The 11304-nt window shown below is 44.3% G+C and overlaps 1 long non-coding RNA gene across 1 annotated transcript; it reads right to left on the minus strand.

Moving 5' to 3' along the window:
- Positions 1 to 5004: 5004 nt before the first annotated feature.
- LOC146354758 (uncharacterized) lies at positions 5005 to 8595 on the minus strand. The gene is made up of 3 exons (XR_014788487.1): positions 8535 to 8595; positions 8345 to 8458; positions 5005 to 6062 (listed from the first exon to the last, which is right to left on the minus strand). It is a non-coding gene; the product is annotated as an uncharacterized LOC146354758 (long non-coding RNA).
- Positions 8596 to 11304: the final 2709 nt, after the last annotated feature.

Here is an 11304-nt window from a genome sequence, read left to right on the forward strand (position 1 = left end):
CTTTTGGACTGTGGGCACATCTGGCAATTTGAGAAACTGGCCTGGACAGAAATCTATTTCACAGCAATCCCAGCTACTGGTAAGAAAATGAGTTGTTGTTGTTGTTGTTGTTTTAAGTGAGGGGTAAGACACCTTAGTGGATGCCAAGAAAAGTGTCCTGGTGCTCAATCCAGAAAGTTGGGGTGGGGAATGGGAAAATATGCAATACTTATTTTTTAGCATTCTTTACAGATCTAAAGTCACTTTGTTACTTTAGGAACATAAAATGTATTACATTTGCCTATATAATTATCATTAAAATTAAAAACATTTAGAGAGCAATCCTATGCATATTTAGACAGAGAAAAGGCTTGCTGGCTGGGGAATGCTGGGAGTTGTAGGCCATTTCTCTGTCTAAACATGCATAGGATTGCACCCTTAAAAATAAACTCAGTAAATTTGTAATTATCATCTGAATAAAGTAAACCTTTAAAATTTATATACCAAACATGACGATTGTAGGAGCAAATCAAGTTATACACAGTACATTTTAGGTTCCTATTTTATGCCTGACCAGTAGTCCCTGAAACTTCTGAATCATCCCAGAAGCCAAAAGAAACAGGAAGAGCTGGAGTCAGAGGAAGACTGGTACGTAGCATCTGTTCCTGTTTGTGAGGAATTCCTTGTTTAGAGAGATCTGGTCTAAAGGAAAAGCTATTGAGAGCTTATTTAGCTGGGGAAGACTCTCTTACCTATTTGGAATGGTAACCAAACATATTTAATTTAAGTACCTTTAAGCAATCTCTTGAGGGACCGCGGTGGCTTAGTGGTTAAGATGCTGAACTGCAGACCGGAAGGCCGGCAGGACAGCAGTTCGAGACCCGAGTGCCGCGTGACGGAGTGAGCTCCCGTCTTCAGTCCCAGGTCCTGCCAGCCTAGCAGTTCGAAAGCAAGAAATTGCAAGTAGATAAATAGGTACCGCTTCGGCGGGAAAGGTAACAGCATTCTGTGCACCTCAGTGTTCAGTCATGCCGGCCACATGACCACGGAAGCGTCTTCGGACAGCGCTGGCTCTTCAGCTTAGAAATGGAGATGAGCACCACACCCTAGAGTCGGACACGACTGGCTGGAGACACCTTTACCTTTACCTAAGCAATCTCAAGCTATTATTTTATTCTCATTTGTAAATATTTCTCCTTAATAATAGACATCTTAATTTTTGCTCATTTTGAAAGGTTGTCTCTAGTGGTGGTGTCAGTCTCATCCCTATGCCATAGGAACCAGGCTACTGAATTTATTTTAGGTATAGATGGTTTATTTTGATGGCAGTGGTTTTAAGGTTTTATAGCTGAGGCAGGATTCCGTAACAGTGAGGTCTAATTGGGAACTTTATTAACAAATGTGACAATGAGTTCCATGTAGCCAAACCTTTTTTTTTTCTTAAAAGGAACAGGTCGGGTAACCTACACATTGTTCTGTTGCATGTGGTGGCAGTGGTGTGATAACCTTGCTTCTCTCACATGAGAGTTTTAGAACTATATTCATTGACTGCTACAGCATCTAACCAGAACAAGCCCAGAAACACAGGGTTCTCTAGAACAAAATCCAAAACTGCCAAGAATGCACATTTTCTTGACATATTATGATATGGTGACTCTAGTCATATGTTGGAAAAATGAGCATGACTTGGAGCATTCCCAGAAGTCTTATCTGTAAAAGATATATTAGATCAATAATCTTAATAAAGAATTGAAAAAATAATTATGCTGGGAATCTGTACCCACCAACTACATGCAGGTAGTTGCACTGGAATGGTGTCTCCAGTGTCTGTTTGTTCTGCTTTATGTGCACTAGCTCTCATCCTGCAAAGAAGAATAAGTCAGAAGTGTTTGGCTAGTGGTACTAATACATGGAGTGCGGGGCTTTTACTTTTCTAGAGCGTCATCTACACATGGATCTAGTTCGCATGTAAGGACAACCCAGAGTATGGGTTGAGTATAGGTTGCTGTTGCATGATGGGTTGTCATTACATGTGAACCCTGCACTATGATTTAACTATGGGTTGTTAACCATAAACAGCCCAGAGTTCACAACCCAACAACAAACCATGGGTTCTCTTCTTAGGTTCTTAATGGTTAATGAATGATAGTTAAAGTATAGTGCAGAGTTTGGATGTAACAACCCATGATTCAACAACCCATTCTCAACTCATATTCTGGGTTATCGTTATGTGCAAACCAGGCCATGGAGTAGACTAAGGTGGTAGAGTTGTGAGGTAGTAGACTATATCCCTTCAGCCTGCAGGTGGGAGTGATTACATTGTTTACTTAGGGGAGCATTCAAAAATGTGACCCCCCCACACACACACACTTGATATCTGTGAAGTGATATATATTTCATTCTACCACCTCACAGCTCTACCACCACAGACTGCTTCATGTATAGATGAGGCTCTAGAAAAGTAAAAGCCTTCACTTCCTCACCTGCTCTCTCCTCCTAGGTAGTGCAGTGGACCCAATCCATACTGTTGTATCTCCTAAAGTGAGAGGGCACCTGCGGCGGCTGTTCCTTGCAGCCATTACTCATTTGCCCTCTTTCATGGGCTCTGTTCCACTTGCCGCTCTGAGTCTGAGTGGTGTTGCTGTGGATGGCAGAGAGCAGGGACCTGGCCCCTATCCACCCAACCAAGCCCAGACCTCCCAGTGGCTGCTGCACTTCAGCAGCAGCTGGACAGCTCCAGTGGGTCCTCCTGGGCTATCAGCAGCTGCCCCGCAGTATTGATAGCGACACTGGTGACATGTAATGGTGAGGAACAATCTCACCCTGGCAGAGAGATGGCCTGTATATAATTGGTCTCTTTTCTAATCCCCATGACACTGAGAACCAGACAGCAGTGCTAGAAAGCTGGCAGTTTTCCCATATGAAGAAATATATTAGGTATTCCTTATCTTGGCTATAAACAAAAGATAAGTGTCTCCCTTGCCAGATTTTCACTTAAGACTGTCAATTCTATTGCTATCATACCTGTAGCTTTAACAGCCATCTAATCTCTTGAGGATATGGCCATCTGAAGTGTAGCTACTAAATACTCTCCCCACATGTTTTATATTACTTAGCAAGAATATTCTTAGGAAACATATTCAGCTATTAGGGCCCCCCAAGCCCCCTTGAAATGCTCACAAGTAAAAAAATGCAAGCAAATGTGGTATGTGTGATGATAATAACTGTGCAATAGACATTATTGCTGTTTATTTATGTGGCTGTTGCTTGGACTTGCCTTTGTCAGGACACTGGGAATGACTGGTATGTTGGGGGTCAGCCGAGCCATCATGAATGAATGAGTGCTCAGTGCATCCTCCCTTCCACCTAACTTTATTATTTCTGTTGTAGAGACATAGAATTGTAGCATAGTAGGGTTGCAATTACAAGACCATCGAGTCCAACACCCTGCTCAGTGCAGGAATGCTTGCTGACACACCACATTCCTGCCTTCGCCACTCTGCCAGTCTTTGCCTCAATCCCTATTGCTAGTTTCATCCACTCAGATGGGGATTAGCTGAGCTGATATCAGGAGTCAGCATCTTTCGGCAGGTGCTGAGGATCGACCACCAACCCCATTCATTTCCTCCTCCTCCTCCTCCCCCCCTGGCAGCAACAAGGAGAAGAAGCTGCTGCCCCTCTCTGCTTGAAACCTACCTTGATGGTGAGGACTGGACCACCTGGGAAGCCCCACCTTCCCCCCGCCCAGAGGAAAAGGCGCAGGGAGTAGTGGGCGCTACTGCTCCCTGCTGCCTTCCTTGATCCCTCGCCAACCAAAGAGAGAGAGGGCATGGAGCAGCTGATTGACACTGTTGCTGCTCAGATGGGCGAGTGTTCACTGAGCGTGGCAAGGAGTAGCCACGACTGCCTGCCCTCTCTATCTGGGCAGCAGTGGGGTCAGAGCCCAGGGAATCCAGTCTTTATCACTGTGCAGTGCCCACAGAGAAAGGACAGGCAACAGTGGAGCCTGCCTCTTGGTATTGCCACCTGTTTCCTTGCTCACCCACTACCTGTCTGGGCAAGGGAGGAGGAGGAGGAGGAGCTGCTGCCCTCACAAGTAGCAAAACGGGTGTGGTTATGGGCACTGAGAGCATTTTTACCAGTCCCCCAGCTGCCGGCTACACTGCCAAAGCTGGAGCCGGCCCTAGGGATTAGTTGTCCAGTAATGTCAGATGGATGAAGCTGCTGTAAACTGCGTGGTTAGGTGAGAATAATGTTTTTTTGTGCTCCTTGTTGCTAGCTGTAGAATGTTGCATTCCCTCTTTAGAGAAGAATATGAGAAAAATAAAATGGTATTTGTTTATTCAAATGCATGTTAGGCCTGGCCTACACGTGCAAGAATGAGGTGGCAGAATGGATTGTACCACCTTCCACTGCAAATAGGGAACCAGGCTTTTTAACATGGCTCCCTCAAACATCACTGCAAAAACAAAACAAAAAACCACTTAGCCCAGAAAAGGAAAAGGGGTGTTTGTTTGTTTGTTTGTTTGCAGGGAGACCTGGGGGGGGGGGATATAAAAATGGTGTCCCACATTTGCAGTCTGAAATGGTATATGGCCTGCTCTACCACTTCAGGCTACGTAAGATGAATAGCAGCTGTTAGTCAGAATCTTACCCTGCCCACACTGCTTGGATCATCATTTGGGCAGGGTTTTTTTTTTTAATCATTAGCCTCTCCTGAAACAGCTTTGCATGTCTTTTTATTCTGTTCTGTTTCAGACTTCTGTCTAATATAGCCCACATCCCAGCTGCTCACTTTCCAGATCTGCAGTCTCACTGTGCATACTCCTGTGATGTGCATTTATATGACGTGCATTTGTGAGATGTGCATCATGAAAATATGCATCTCTTAGATGAACCTGTCCCCATTGTACTCAGGTAATGATTGTAAACTATTAGTTGCATTCCCCCCACCCCAAGTATGAGGTGCTCAGGTACTTCAGTAGTTCCAGAGAATGTTAATAAAAAAAGACTGGGAAACATTTTAATATTAATTAATTCTCCCCCCCATTTGCCTTTATTTTTTAAAACATTAAACCAAAGATGTTTATAAACATTCATGTATTCATTATAACTCTAGAAAGACTTTATTACCCCTTATGTGTGTGATACACAACCTCACTAAGATACCTGTTCACCTGAATAATATACAGAATTATGTCAAGAAGTAAAATACTTCTCTTCCTCCTGATATGCTAGAACTGTTCTCCCTGGTGTGCTAGTGATTTTGTTTTTGTTTTAACTTTTGGCACCTAAAAAAATCTAGGAAAGCATTCAGAAATAAAGAATAATGTGATTCCCCCGTAGTCTCAAGTGAGACCACCCACTCTACCTCTTCAGGACTTTATCATTTTATTTTGCTGCATGTGTAAACCAGGCTCAGAAGAAAGCATAAAGGGTAATGGGGAGGCTTCCTGTGCTGAGAGCCAGTTGGGAAGTCCTTGGATGGATGCGAGACTCAGCTCCCGAGACTCTGCTTGCCCATTTTAGTGTAATCCAACCTTTCCCAAATTGATGCACTCCAGATGTTTTGGACTATAACTCCAAGAATTCCTGCCCATTGGCCATGCTGGCTGGAGCTGATGGGAGCTGAAGTTCAACACATCTGCAGAGCACCAGATTGGAGAAGGCTGGTGTAGTGTACATCTGGAATGAGCTGCAACAGAAGGTGGCTTATTAAAGTGAGAGTATCTTGGATATAAAAAATAACTGTCTCTTCAAAGCAAGACACATAGTCATTTAGGCTATTTTCCCTCCCCACACACCCTTCTAGATGGTTTCAGGAAGATTTTGATGTTGACAACCATTCATTTGGCTGGTTCTCTCCTGGGAAGTCTTGGGTTGGGTATTTCAGGTTTCATGGCTGGAGCTATTCCAGTTTTCCTTGCCTGGTGTTTTAAAGCATAAACAGTTCAGCAAAACTGTATTTCCCTGGGGTGGTCATCTCATAGAGCTATGCAGCATGAAGGCAGAAGCAGAGCCAAGCCAGGCAGAAGGCTGGGAAAGCAGGAGAGAGGGCTGCATTCCAGTGACAGGATCATAGGCTGAAAGGAAGCAGAAAGGGAGTGGTATCACCGCTAGGTCACTCTGGTTCCCTGCAGCTGTTACAGACATGATTCTTATCATGGTACAGTAGGGGTGGGGAACCTGTGGCCCTCCAGGTATTGCTGGACTACAATTCCCACCAGCCAATTGGCCATGCTGGCTGGGGATCATGGGGGTTGTGTCCAACACAACATCTAGAGGGCCACAGGTTCCCTGCCCCTGCTGTACACCTTTGTTAACACTCTATTCTCTGTAGGATCTTTTTAAAGTCTCAAGCAATGTTCTTTGTTGTCCCCCCCCCTCAAATTATTTTGCTAGATCTCACTGTTGGAAAGCTCTTTTTATATTCATCTCATATATTATAGTTTCCCTCTCTTTGTCCATATAGCAGTTTTAAAAAATATCTGCATGGCATGTACGTCATTCAAGTGTTTTTCCTCCCTCTGTTTGTTTAGCATTTTGATTGTTATTTTCCCATAAATTATTTCCTACTGCGTTCTCATCATTATTACCTGCTCTCTTCTAAGCATCTCGCCATTTGTTACAGGGCCTCTGAATGCATTATTTTTCCAAAGCACCTTAAGGAGATACATTTGAGTTTAAGGATCATATCCAGATGCAGTGGTGCAGAAAGAGGATTACACCGCTGCAGCTGAAGCAGCATTAAGACCATGGAAAATGGGGGAGAGCTAGGGAGCTCTTCCACTGTCCATTTTAAGAGCCTCAAGAACTGTTTGCGACTATTAAGAAGTCGCCTCTGGTTGGTAATAGGTTCAGGGCCATTCCAACAGCTTTTTAGATTTGAAAATTCAAAGGTATGTCATGTAATGGGGTCAGGTTCCAAGGGCACTTCCAAGGGGGCAATTGTCCCCTTGCACTGGAGGTGGCATTCCTGGCACCAGCCCTTTTAGCCACTGCCTCAATATCATGACTCTTATGCTTGGACTACAAATTAAAATTTCAGAATAATTTATTAAACATTAAAATCAGGCTCCTCAATGCTGGCGAGTAGTATTTTAGGTGCATCACATTTAGAAGTGAGGTAGATTTCCAACTATATAAGAAACAACATCTCCCAGTTGGAAGCTGGGCATCTCTTCTCTGTTTCTGTGTTATCAGCAGTGCCCTAGAACTTTTTGTTGTCACTTCTCAAAACACTTGTGTTAACTAGGACCTTCCAGGGGTGGTTGCAGCTAACGTGGGCTCAAAAATACATGGGGTGGGGGTGTTGAATGATCGGGGGGGGGGAGAAGTCATCATGGCTCCTCTTCTTGCCCCTGTGCATGCTGTGCATGCGCCCCCATCGTTTACATAATTACACACGCTACAGCGCAGGTTGGCATGTCATCCAGACCTAGCACGGGGTGCAGCAGGAGTGGCTTCATAGCTACCCTACAACCCCTACTGCAAGTCTTGGGTTGTAAGGTGGTTACAAAGCCACTCCTGCTGTGCCACATGCTGGGTTGGGATGACACGCCAACCCATGCTGTAGCGCAGGTAATTATGTAAATGATGGGTGTGTGCAACATGCGCAGGGACAGGAGCTGGGGGAGAAGCCACGATGGCTTCTTTTCCCCCTGTGATCGTCCAAACCTGGACACTGAGTTTTGTTATGGAGGCACCACTCATAAAAAGCTCATTTTTTTACTTCTGTCTAGCTCTGCACCTATGTTACATTTATCAGTTTATTCACAAGAATATATGTTTCAAATTATTTACCCCAAAACATAGCAATAGATACCAACAGCATAGCTACAGCTATACATTTAGCCTAAATGCTCCCTAGCCTCTCTTTTCAATTCATGCACCAGAGGATATATAAGATAATTAAAGAATAGGCTATCCCTAAGTGAAAGTTTTCAAATCCACAATGTCAGAGAGGTTACGTATATTTGAAATTGCTTTGTCTGATGAATTCTGGGTATTTTTATCTAATTATCTAATCCTTTTCCGAAAGTTGCTAAGCTCTTGGTCCCAGCAATATCTTGTGGCAGTGTTCTGAGCTGGCATTTTCCCAACCTGAATCTAAGCAAGGTATTCCCAACACACACACAGACATTTTTAAACTCTCTAGACCCCTTTTGTATTAATTTTATTTCCTCATTGGTATATGCAACTCTTTTTGAATTAGATTCATCTGGGAATTTTATTACTGCACTATTTAATCCCTCTTCTGAATCATTAATGAAGATGTTAAGGAAGACCAGTCTTAATGCTGATTCCTGTAGTTTCCCTCTAGACACTTTCTCCCAGCAGTAGAGAAGACTGTCTTTATAATTACCTTTTGTTTACTACTTCTTAACTTCGTCTCAGTCCACATGACAGAGTTCCCATCCAACCGGTTCAAATTAATTTCTTCAGTTAAGACTTTGTGAGACATCAATGTGAATTTTGGCTAGTGGCAGAAAAGAAAGAAGTGGAGGTGGATATTGCGAGCGCAAGAGACAACACATTTTATCTTGGGCACTAACCTGCAGGTGACCTCTTGCATGTGGTGATGACAGAGCTCAGCAACAAGCCTCATCATTGCTCTGTGACCCCCCCCCCCTGCTTTGGTTAACTTTGTCAGTACAGGAAAGTTGAATAAGTTGGGAACTCAAACGTTAATTAGCAAGTCTATGTTTCTCACGGAGATGCCTTCGCAAGGGTCAACAGTTCAGCGGTTTTCAGTTTTCTTTTGACCAAGACCACAGATTTCAGGAGACAGCCATTGTGAGAGATTTGAGATAAGAATGGCAGCTGCTGTTGCAAATACTGGGGTTTCAGACTGATTGTCTATACAGACCCAAGCATGGAGAACTGGTTACTAAACTGTGGCAGAGAATATTCTAGGTTTGAACATGTCTTCTCCGCCAGAACTAAATATCCTGCAGGATGTGTGAGGGTGGATTTCAGCAAGGTTTCTCACAGGGAAAATATTAATCTCTTCATTAAGAGTATTCCTAAATTCTGTAACAATCTGTCCTTTGAATCTTTTATTCTAGTTTTGGATTTCAGTTTTGAAACACCTGAACGTGTATTTTTGTGGATTCCCATCCTCACCCCCGCCACTGCCATTTCAGTGTAAGATTTTCTTGCCAAGCTTATTGCAAGAATGTGCTACAATCATCCCTGCAAAATAAGTGTTAAACAGGTGGTGGCAGCAATGTATACACCCACTCCTCAAAACTCCAGGTGAATTCAGGATTACTGCATGCCAGGTTTGGCTAGTCTTGAAATGAATGCCATCTGTGGGTACAGAGATGCATCATATCTTAGCTTGCAGCAGGTGGTGCAGAACAAAACTTATACTTCTTTATGCAACCTATTTACTCATTTGATTGATGCACAGTTTAGAGGAGACTACTGGGGGGTTACACACAGAGGAAAATAGTGTAATCAGATAGTATTTATTTGTTTATTTATTTGACAAATATATATTTTAATTCTGAGTTACCAACAAAATCATTTCCAAGACAGTTTATAAAATTGCAATAAAATGCATCAGACATTAAAAGCATAGTAACAGTACAAAGCAGTAAACATTATTTAAAAGCAGGAGAGTCAGTCAGAAAGTACGCTAAGCAGAGCAGCAGGCAGATAAAACAACAACAACAACAACATAATTAAGTTAAAAGGTCTGGGCAACTAAAAGAATTGGTGAACATAAGAAGAGCCCCAATCGCCCATCTATTCCCGAATCCTGTCTCCTGCAGTAGCCAAGCAGACGGCTTGGGAAGGGCCGTGGCTCAACAGTAGAGCACCAGCTTTGCATGCAGAAGGTCTCAGGGTCAATCTCTGGCATCTCCAGGGACAGCTAGGAAAGAATCCTGCCTGAAACCCTGGGGAACCCCTGCCAATTGCTGCTGACAATACTGGGCTATATGGATTGATGGCCTGACTCAGTATATGGCAGCTTCCTATGTCCCTATGCTTCTAGAAAGCCCACAAGCAGGGCATGAATGCAAAAGCACTCCGCCGTTACTGCTCCCAGCAGCTGGTATTCCATGGCATGCCACTTCTGAACCTTGAGATGGCTGGAAGCACCTTCCAGCTTCAGTGGCAGTATGCCACTGAATACCAGGCACACATAGGCGGGGGGCATTGCAGAGGGTTACAGCAGTAAAGTGCCAGTCCTCAGTCACAACCCATCTAACCACACTAGGCAGGGGTACCCAAAGAAGTGTCTCCCTGGGTAAGTTCAGATAGGAGCAAGCTGTCACTGAGATGCCCCAGTTCTAAACCGTATAGGGTTCTGTAGGTTAACACCAGCACTTTGAACTGAGCCCAGAAATGCTTGAGGCACTAGTGAAGCCGTTTTTAAATCCAGTGAGATATCTTTTGATATATTCTGCTGTGCCGATCAGCAGTCTAGCTGCTGTGTTTTGAATCAGTTGAGGTTCCTGAGTGATCTTCCAAAGCAGCCTCGCATATAACACATTGCAGTAGTCCAGCCCGGATGTTAGCAGGCCATGGATGACGGTGGCGAGGCTACCTCTGTCTGGAAGGGCTCGGAACCAGCCTAAGGTAGTGAAACGTTCTTTGCGTCACAGATACCACTCCTGGGTATCCAAAGTAAGGCCTGGACCTAACTGCATTCCAGACTGTAGACTTGATCATTAAAGGGGGAATGCAGCATCCCCACCCCTTACAGCAGAAGAGGGTGAGCAACACTGACTTGCGCAACACCGGCTGGATCTACACTTACCGCCTTTTTCCGCTTCCAATGAGGTTTCACTGCCCGCCTTTCACGCTACACAGTAGCTGCCTCAAATTGGAACTGGAATTTCCCACTTTCGTGCTCCTGCTTTCAATACCCTGATATCCCGTTATTTTCCCTTAATGTGCTCTGATTTTCTGCCTTTGCTACTGTATCCAGTCATAGTCCCCTCCCCCGCCTGTCCATATGCGGCAGTGTTTGTATTTCCCTCCTGTCCAATCACAGCTCTTGAGAGCCCCATGTCTTCTTCCGGCTACTGATCACATAGCTTCCTCAGCAACCCCCATTTCCTCAGCAGCAAGCAAAGGGCTGGATGTGCACGTGCTAGTCTGATCTTGGAAGCTAAGCTGGGTCGGTCCTGGTCAGTGCTTGGATGGGAGACCGCCTGAGAATCAGGCTTCCTGCACTGAGCAGGGGGTTATTGTATTCCTTCAAATGAGACTAAGTTTTACCCCCTCCTATCCCGCGCTCCGGATGTGTTTTCGAAGCTTCAAAGGTGTGAAGCTTCACAACTTGGAATCTTCGAAGATCATGCCTCAATT

The sequence above is a fragment of the Heloderma suspectum genome, chromosome 2 (genome assembly GCF_057233095.1).
Source record: "Heloderma suspectum isolate Gila_16-S chromosome 2, 16-S_ref, whole genome shotgun sequence".
Taxonomy (NCBI): Eukaryota; Metazoa; Chordata; class Lepidosauria; order Squamata; family Helodermatidae; genus Heloderma; species Heloderma suspectum.